This window comes from Cinclus cinclus, unplaced genomic scaffold (assembly GCF_963662255.1).
Source record: "Cinclus cinclus unplaced genomic scaffold, bCinCin1.1 SCAFFOLD_63, whole genome shotgun sequence".
NCBI lineage: Eukaryota > Metazoa > Chordata > Aves > Passeriformes > Cinclidae > Cinclus > Cinclus cinclus.
Window position 1 is genome coordinate 9811 of NW_026912121.1, and position 9810 is coordinate 19620.

Genomic DNA, 9810 nt, shown 5'->3' on the forward strand with positions numbered 1-9810 from the left:
TGGGCCTAAAAGGGCCAGGGATGAATTGTTACAGCATGGGGACCAATAGAAGCAAGGATCTATTATGCCACCATGGAGGTCAAGAATCAAATGATTCATTGTGACATCATGTGGCCTAAAAGGGCATGGGATGCATTGTGACAGCACAGGGGTTAAGAGAAGCAAGGATCCATTGTGACCCAATGCAGGCTAACAATCTAAGAATCCCTTTTGACACCAATGGGCCTATACGGGGCAGAAATGTATAGTGAAAGCATGGGACCCAATGAAAACCTGGTACAATTATGCCACCATGGAGGCCAAGAATCAAATGATTCATTGTGACATCATGTGGCCTAAAAGGGCATGGGATGCATTGTGACAGCACAGGGGTTAAGAGAAGCAAGGAACCATTGTGACCCAATGCAGGCTAACAATCTAAGAATCCCTTTTGACACCAGGGGGCGCAAAAGGACCACGGATGGACTGTGACAGCATGGGGACCTATAGAAGCAAGGAACCATTATGACACCATGAAGGCCAAGAATCAAATGGTTCATTGTGACATCAAGTGGCCTAAAAGGGCTTGGAATGCATTGTGACACCACAGAGGTTAAGAGAAGCAAGGAACCATTGTGACCCAATGCAGGCTAATAATCTATTGATCCCTTGTGGCACCAGGGGGTATAAAAAGGGCCAGGGATGGATTGTTCCAGCACGGGGACCAATAGAAGCAAGGATCTATTATGCCACCGTGGAGGCCAAGAATCAAATGATTCATTGTGACATCAAGTGGCCTAAATGGGCATGGGATGCATTGTGACAGCACAGGGGTTAAGAGAAGCAAGGATCCATTGTGACCCAATGGAGGCTAATAATCCCAGGATCCCATTTGACACCAGGGGGCGTAAAAGGGCCAGGGACGAATTGTGACAGCATGGGGCCCAATAGAAACAAGGAACCATTATGCCACCATGGAGGCCAAGAATCAAATGATTCATTGTGACATCAAGTGGCCTAAAAGGGCATGGGATGCATTGTGACACCACAGAGGTTAAGAGAAGCAAGGAACCATTGTGACCCAATGCAGGCTAACAATCTAATGATCCCTTGTGACACCAATGGGCCTAAAAGGGCCCTGGGAGGAATTGTTACAGCACGGGGACAAATAGAAGCAAGGATCTCCTATGCCACCATGGAGGCCAAGAATCAAATAATTCATTGTGACATCAAGTGGCCTAAAAGGGCATGGGATGCATTGTGACACCACAGGGGATAAGAGAAGCAAGGAACCATTGTGACCCAATGCAGGCTAACAATCTAATGATCCCTTGTGACACCAATGGGCCTAAAAGGGGCAGGGATGAATTGTGAAAGCATGGGGCCCAAGTAAAACCTGGTACAATTATGCCACCATGGAGGCCAAGAATCAAATGATTCATTGTGACATCAAGTGGCCTAAAAGGGCATGGGATGCATTGTGACACCACAGAGGTTAAGAGAAGCAAGGAACCATTGTGACCCAATGCAGGCTAACAATCTAATGATCCCTTGTGACAAAAATGGGCCTAAAAGGGCCAGGGATCTATTGTTACAGCACGGGGACCAATAGAAGCAAGGATCTATAATGCCACCATGGAGGCCAAGAATCAAATAATTCATTGTGGCATCATGTGGCCTAAAAGGGCATGGGATGCATTGTGACAGCACAGGGGTTAAGAGAAGCAAGGATCCATTGTGACCCAATGGAGGCTAATAATCCCAGGATCCCATTTTACACCAGGGGTCGCAAAAGGACCACGGATGAACTCTGACAGCAAGGGGACCTATAGAACAAGGAACCATTATGACACCATGAAGGCCAAGAATCAAATGGTTCATTGTGACATCAAGTGGCCTAAAAGGGCATGGGATGCATTGTGACACCACAGAGGTTAAGAGAAGCAAGGATCCATTGCGACCCAATGCAGGCTAACAATCTAATGATCCCTTGTGACACCAATGGGCCTAAAAGGGCCAGGGATGAATTGTTGCAGCACGGGGACCAATAGAAGCAAGGATCTATTATGCCACCATGGAGGCCAAGAATCAAATAATTCATTGTAACATCAAGTTGCCTAAAAGGGCATGGGATGCATTGTGACGCCTCAGGGGTTAAGAGAAGCAAGGATCCATTGTGACCCAATGGAGGCTAATAATCCCAGGATCCCATTTGACACCAGGGGGCGTAAAAGGGCCAGGGAGGAATTGTGACAGCATGGGGCCCAATAGAAACAAGGAACCATTATGACACCATGGAGGCCAAGAATCAAATGATTCATTGTGACATCAAGTGGCCTAAAAGGGCATGGGATGCATTGTGACAGCACAGGGGTTAAGAGAAGCAAGGATCCATTGTGACCCAATGCAGGCTAATAATCCCAGGATCCCATGTGACACCAGGGGGCGTAAAAGGGCCAGGGATGAATTGTGACAGCATGGGGCCCAATAGAAACAAGGAACCATTATGACACCATTGAGGCCAAGAATCAAATGATTCATTGTGACATCAAGTGGCCTAAAAGGGCATGGGATGCATTGTGACACCACAGAGGTTAAGAGAAGCAAGGAACCATTGTGACCCAATGCAGGCTAACAATCTAATGATCCCTTGTGACACCAATGGGCCTAAAAGGGCCAGGGATGAATTGTTACAGCATGGGGACCAATAGAAGCAAGGATCTATTATGCCACCATGGAGGTCAAGAATCAAATGATTCATTGTGACATCATGTGGCCTAAAAGGGCATGGGATGCATTGTGACAGCACAGGGGTTAAGAGAAGCAAGGATCCATTGTGACCCAATGCAGGCTAACAATCTAAGAATCCCTTTTGACACCAATGGGCCTATACGGGGCAGAAATGTATAGTGAAAGCATGGGACCCAATGAAAACCTGGTACAATTATGCCACCATGGAGGCCAAGAATCAAATGATTCATTGTGACATCATGTGGCCTAAAAGGGCATGGGATGCATTGTGACAGCACAGGGGTTAAGAGAAGCAAGGAACCATTATGACCCAATGCAGGCTAACAATCTAAGAATCCCTTTTGACACCAGGGGGCGCAAAAGGACCACGGATGGACTGTGACAGCATGGGGACCTATAGAAGCAAGGAACCATTATGACACCATGAAGGCCAAGAATCAAATGGTTCATTGTGACATCAAGTGGCCTAAAAGGGCTTGGAATGCATTGTGACACCACAGAGGTTAAGAGAAGCAAGGAACCATTGTGACCCAATGCAGGCTAACAATCTATTGATCCCTTGTGGCACCAGGGGGTATAAAAAGGGCCAGGGATGGATTGTTCCAGCACGGGGACCAATAGAAGCAAGGATCTATTATGCCACCGTGGAGGCCAAGAATCAAATGATTCATTGTGACATCAAGTGGCCTAAATGGGCATGGGATGCATTGTGACAGCACAGGGGTTAAGAGAAGCAAGGATCCATTGTGACCCAATGGAGGCTAATAATCCCAGGATCCCATTTGACACCAGGGGGCGTAAAAGGGCCAGGGACGAATTGTGACAGCATGGGGCCCAATAGAAACAAGGAACCATTATGCCACCATGGAGGCCAAGAATCAAATGATTCATTGTGACATCAAGTGGCCTAAAAGGGCATGGGATGCATTGTGACACCACAGAGGTTAAGAGAAGCAAGGAACCATTGTGACCCAATGCAGGCTAACAATCTAATGATCCCTTGTGACACCAATGGGCCTAAAAGGGCCCTGGGAGGAATTGTTACAGCACGGGGACAAATAGAAGCAAGGATCTCCTATGCCACCATGGAGGCCAAGAATCAAATAATTCATTGTGACATCAAGTGGCCTAAAAGGGCATGGGATGCATTGTGACACCACAGGGGATAAGAGAAGCAAGGAACCATTGTGACCCAATGCAGGCTAACAATCTAATGATCCCTTGTGACACCAATGGGCCTAAAAGGGGCAGGGATGAATTGTGAAAGCATGGGGCCCAAGTAAAACCTGGTACAATTATGCCACCATGGAGGCCAAGAATCAAATGATTCATTGTGACATCAAGTGGCCTAAAAGGGCATGGGATGCATTGTGACACCACAGAGGTTAAGAGAAGCAAGGAACCATTGTGACCCAATGCAGGCTAACAATCTAATGATCCCTTGTGACAAAAATGGGCCTAAAAGGGCCAGGGATCTATTGTTACAGCACGGGGACCAATAGAAGCAAGGATCTATAATGCCACCATGGAGGCCAAGAATCAAATAATTCATTGTGGCATCATGTGGCCTAAAAGGGCATGGGATGCATTGTGACAGCACAGGGGTTAAGAGAAGCAAGGATCCATTGTGACCCAATGGAGGCTAATAATCCCAGGATCCCATTTTACACCAGGGGTCGCAAAAGGACCACGGATGAACTCTGACAGCAAGGGGACCTATAGAACAAGGAACCATTATGACACCATGAAGGCCAAGAATCAAATGGTTCATTGTGACATCAAGTGGCCTAAAAGGGCATGGGATGCATTGTGACACCACAGAGGTTAAGAGAAGCAAGGATCCATTGCGACCCAATGCAGGCTAACAATCTAATGATCCCTTGTGACACCAATGGGCCTAAAAGGGCCAGGGATGAATTGTTGCAGCACGGGGACCAATAGAAGCAAGGATCTATTATGCCACCATGGAGGCCAAGAATCAAATAATTCATTGTAACATCAAGTTGCCTAAAAGGGCATGGGATGCATTGTGACGCCTCAGGGGTTAAGAGAAGCAAGGATCCATTGTGACCCAATGGAGGCTAATAATCCCAGGATCCCATTTGACACCAGGGGGCGTAAAAGGGCCAGGGAGGAATTGTGACAGCATGGGGCCCAATAGAAACAAGGAACCATTATGACACCATGGAGGCCAAGAATCAAATGATTCATTGTGACATCAAGTGGCCTAAAAGGGCATGGGATGCATTGTGACAGCACAGGGGTTAAGAGAAGCAAGGATCCAGTGTGACCCAATGGAGGCTAATAATCCCAGGATCCCATGTGACACCAGGGGGCGTAAAAGGGCCAGGGATGAATTGTGACAGCATGGGGCCCAATAGAAACAAGGAACCATTATGACACCATTGAGGCCAAGAATCAAATGATTCATTGTGACATCAAGTGGCCTAAAAGGGCATGGGATGCATTGTGACACCACAGAGGTTAAGAGAAGCAAGGAACCATTGTGACCCAATGCAGGCTAACAATCTAATGATCCCTTGTGACACCAATGGGCCTAAAAGGGCCAGGGATGAATTGTTACAGCATGGGGACCAATAGAAGCAAGGATCTATTATGCCACCATGGAGGTCAAGAATCAAATGATTCATTGTGACATCATGTGGCCTAAAAGGGCATGGGATGCATTGTGACAGCACAGGGGTTAAGAGAAGCAAGGATCCATTGTGACCCAATGCAGGCTAACAATCTAAGAATCCCTTTTGACACCAATGGGCCTATACGGGGCAGAAATGTATAGTGAAAGCATGGGACCCAATGAAAACCTGGTACAATTATGCCACCATGGAGGCCAAGAATCAAATGATTCATTGTGACATCATGTGGCCTAAAAGGGCATGGGATGCATTGTGACAGCACAGGGGTTAAGAGAAGCAAGGAACCATTATGACCCAATGCAGGCTAACAATCTAAGAATCCCTTTTGACACCAGGGGGCGCAAAAGGACCACGGATGGACTGTGACAGCATGGGGACCTATAGAAGCAAGGAACCATTATGACACCATGAAGGCCAAGAATCAAATGGTTCATTGTGACATCAAGTGGCCTAAAAGGGCTTGGAATGCATTGTGACACCACAGAGGTTAAGAGAAGCAAGGAACCATTGTGACCCAATGCAGGCTAACAATCTATTGATCCCTTGTGGCACCAGGGGGTATAAAAAGGGCCAGGGATGGATTGTTCCAGCACGGGGACCAATAGAAGCAAGGATCTATTATGCCACCGTGGAGGCCAAGAATCAAATGATTCATTGTGACATCAAGTGGCCTAAAAGGGCATGGGATGCATTGTGACAGCACAGGGGTTAAGCGAAGCAAGGATCCATTGTGACCCAATGCAGGCTAACAATCTAAGAATCCCTTTTGACACCAGGGGGTGGAAAAGGACCACGGATGAACTCTGACAGCATGGGGACCTATAGAAGCAAGGAACCATTATGACACCATGAAGGCCAAGAATCAAATGGTTCATTGTAAGACCAAGTGGCCTAAAAGGGCTTGGAATGCATTGTGACAGCACAGAGGTTAAGAGAAGCAAGGAACCATTGTGACCCAATGCAGGCTAACAATCTAATGATCCCTTGTGGCACCAGGGGGTATAAAAAGGGCCAGGGATGGATTGTTACAGCACGGGGACCAATAGAAGCAAGGATCTATTATGCCACCATGGAGGCCAAGAATCAAATGATTCATTGTGACATCAAGTGGCCTAAAAGGGCATGGGATGCATTGTGACAGCACAGGGGTTAAGAGAAGCAAGGATCCATTGTGACCCAATGCAGGCTAACAATCTAAGAATCCCTTTTGACACCAGGGGTAGCAAAAGGACCACGGATGAACTCTGACAGCATGGGGCCCAATAGAAACAAGGAACCATTATGACAGCATGGAGGCCAAGAATCAAATGATTCATTGTGACATCAAGTGGCCTAAAAGGGCATGGGATGCATTGTGACACCACAGAGGTTAAGAGAAGCAAGGATCCATTGCGACCCAATGGAGGCTAATAATCCCAGGATCCCATGTGACACCAGGGGGCGTAAAAGGGCCAGGGATGAATTGTGACAGCATGGGGCCCAATAGAAACAAGGAACCATTATGACACCATGGAGGCCAAGAATCAAATGATTCATTGTGACATCAAGTGGCCTAAAAGGGCATGGGATGCATTGTGACACCACAGAGGTTAAGAGAAGCAAGGAACCATTGTGACCCAATGCAGGCTAACAATCTAATGATCCCTTGTGACACCAATGGGCCTAAAAGGGCCCTGGGAGGAATTGTTACAGCACGGGGACAAATAGAAGCAAGGATCTCCTATGCCACCATGGAGGCCAAGAATCAAATAATTCATTGTGACATCAAGTGGCCTAAAAGGGCATGGGATGCATTGTGACACCACAGGGGATAAGAGAAGCAAGGAACCATTGTGACCCAATGCAGGCTAACAATCTAATGATCCCTTGTGACACCAATGGGCCTAAAAGGGGCAGGGATGAATTGTGAAAGCATGGGGCCCAAGTAAAACCTGGTACAATTATGCCACCATGGAGGCCAAGAATCAAATGATTCATTGTGACATCAAGTGGCCTAAAAGGGCATGGGATGCATTGTGACACCACAGAGGTTAAGAGAAGCAAGGAACCATTGTGACCCAATGCAGGCTAACAATCTAATGATCCCTTGTGACAAAAATGGGCCTAAAAGGGCCAGGGATCTATTGTTACAGCACGGGGACCAATAGAAGCAAGGATCTATAATGCCACCATGGAGGCCAAGAATCAAATAATTCATTGTGGCATCATGTGGCCTAAAAGGGCATGGGATGCATTGTGACAGCACAGGGGTTAAGAGAAGCAAGGATCCATTGTGACCCAATGGAGGCTAATAATCCCAGGATCCCATTTTACACCAGGGGTCGCAAAAGGACCACGGATGAACTCTGACAGCAAGGGGACCTATAGAACAAGGAACCATTATGACACCATGAAGGCCAAGAATCAAATGGTTCATTGTGACATCAAGTGGCCTAAAAGGGCATGGGATGCATTGTGACACCACAGAGGTTAAGAGAAGCAAGGATCCATTGCGACCCAATGCAGGCTAACAATCTAATGATCCCTTGTGACACCAATGGGCCTAAAAGGGCCAGGGATGAATTGTTGCAGCACGGGGACCAATAGAAGCAAGGATCTATTATGCCACCATGGAGGCCAAGAATCAAATAATTCATTGTAACATCAAGTTGCCTAAAAGGGCATGGGATGCATTGTGACGCCTCAGGGGTTAAGAGAAGCAAGGATCCATTGTGACCCAATGGAGGCTAATAATCCCAGGATCCCATTTGACACCAGGGGGCGTAAAAGGGCCAGGGAGGAATTGTGACAGCATGGGGCCCAATAGAAACAAGGAACCATTATGACACCATGGAGGCCAAGAATCAAATGATTCATTGTGACATCAAGTGGCCTAAAAGGGCATGGGATGCATTGTGACAGCACAGGGGTTAAGAGAAGCAAGGATCCAGTGTGACCCAATGGAGGCTAATAATCCCAGGATCCCATGTGACACCAGGGGGCGTAAAAGGGCCAGGGATGAATTGTGACAGCATGGGGCCCAATAGAAACAAGGAACCATTATGACACCATTGAGGCCAAGAATCAAATGATTCATTGTGACATCAAGTGGCCTAAAAGGGCATGGGATGCATTGTGACACCACAGAGGTTAAGAGAAGCAAGGAACCATTGTGACCCAATGCAGGCTAACAATCTAATGATCCCTTGTGACACCAATGGGCCTAAAAGGGCCAGGGATGAATTGTTACAGCATGGGGACCAATAGAAGCAAGGATCTATTATGCCACCATGGAGGTCAAGAATCAAATGATTCATTGTGACATCATGTGGCCTAAAAGGGCATGGGATGCATTGTGACAGCACAGGGGTTAAGAGAAGCAAGGATCCATTGTGACCCAATGCAGGCTAACAATCTAAGAATCCCTTTTGACACCAATGGGCCTATACGGGGCAGAAATGTATAGTGAAAGCATGGGACCCAATGAAAACCTGGTACAATTATGCCACCATGGAGGCCAAGAATCAAATGATTCATTGTGACATCATGTGGCCTAAAAGGGCATGGGATGCATTGTGACAGCACAGGGGTTAAGAGAAGCAAGGAACCATTATGACCCAATGCAGGCTAACAATCTAAGAATCCCTTTTGACACCAGGGGGCGCAAAAGGACCACGGATGGACTGTGACAGCATGGGGACCTATAGAAGCAAGGAACCATTATGACACCATGAAGGCCAAGAATCAAATGGTTCATTGTGACATCAAGTGGCCTAAAAGGGCTTGGAATGCATTGTGACACCACAGAGGTTAAGAGAAGCAAGGAACCATTGTGACCCAATGCAGGCTAACAATCTATTGATCCCTTGTGGCACCAGGGGGTATAAAAAGGGCCAGGGATGGATTGTTCCAGCACGGGGACCAATAGAAGCAAGGATCTATTATGCCACCGTGGAGGCCAAGAATCAAATGATTCATTGTGACATCAAGTGGCCTAAAAGGGCATGGGATGCATTGTGACAGCACAGGGGTTAAGCGAAGCAAGGATCCATTGTGACCCAATGCAGGCTAACAATCTAAGAATCCCTTTTGACACCAGGGGGTGGAAAAGGACCACGGATGAACTCTGACAGCATGGGGACCTATAGAAGCAAGGAACCATTATGACACCATGAAGGCCAAGAATCAAATGGTTCATTGTAAGACCAAGTGGCCTAAAAGGGCTTGGAATGCATTGTGACAGCACAGAGGTTAAGAGAAGCAAGGAACCATTGTGACCCAATGCAGGCTAACAATCTAATGATCCCTTGTGGCACCAGGGGGTATAAAAAGGGCCAGGGATGGATTGTTACAGCACGGGGACCAATAGAAGCAAGGATCTATTATGCCACCATGGAGGCCAAGAATCAAATGATTCATTGTGACATCAAGTGGCCTAAAAGGG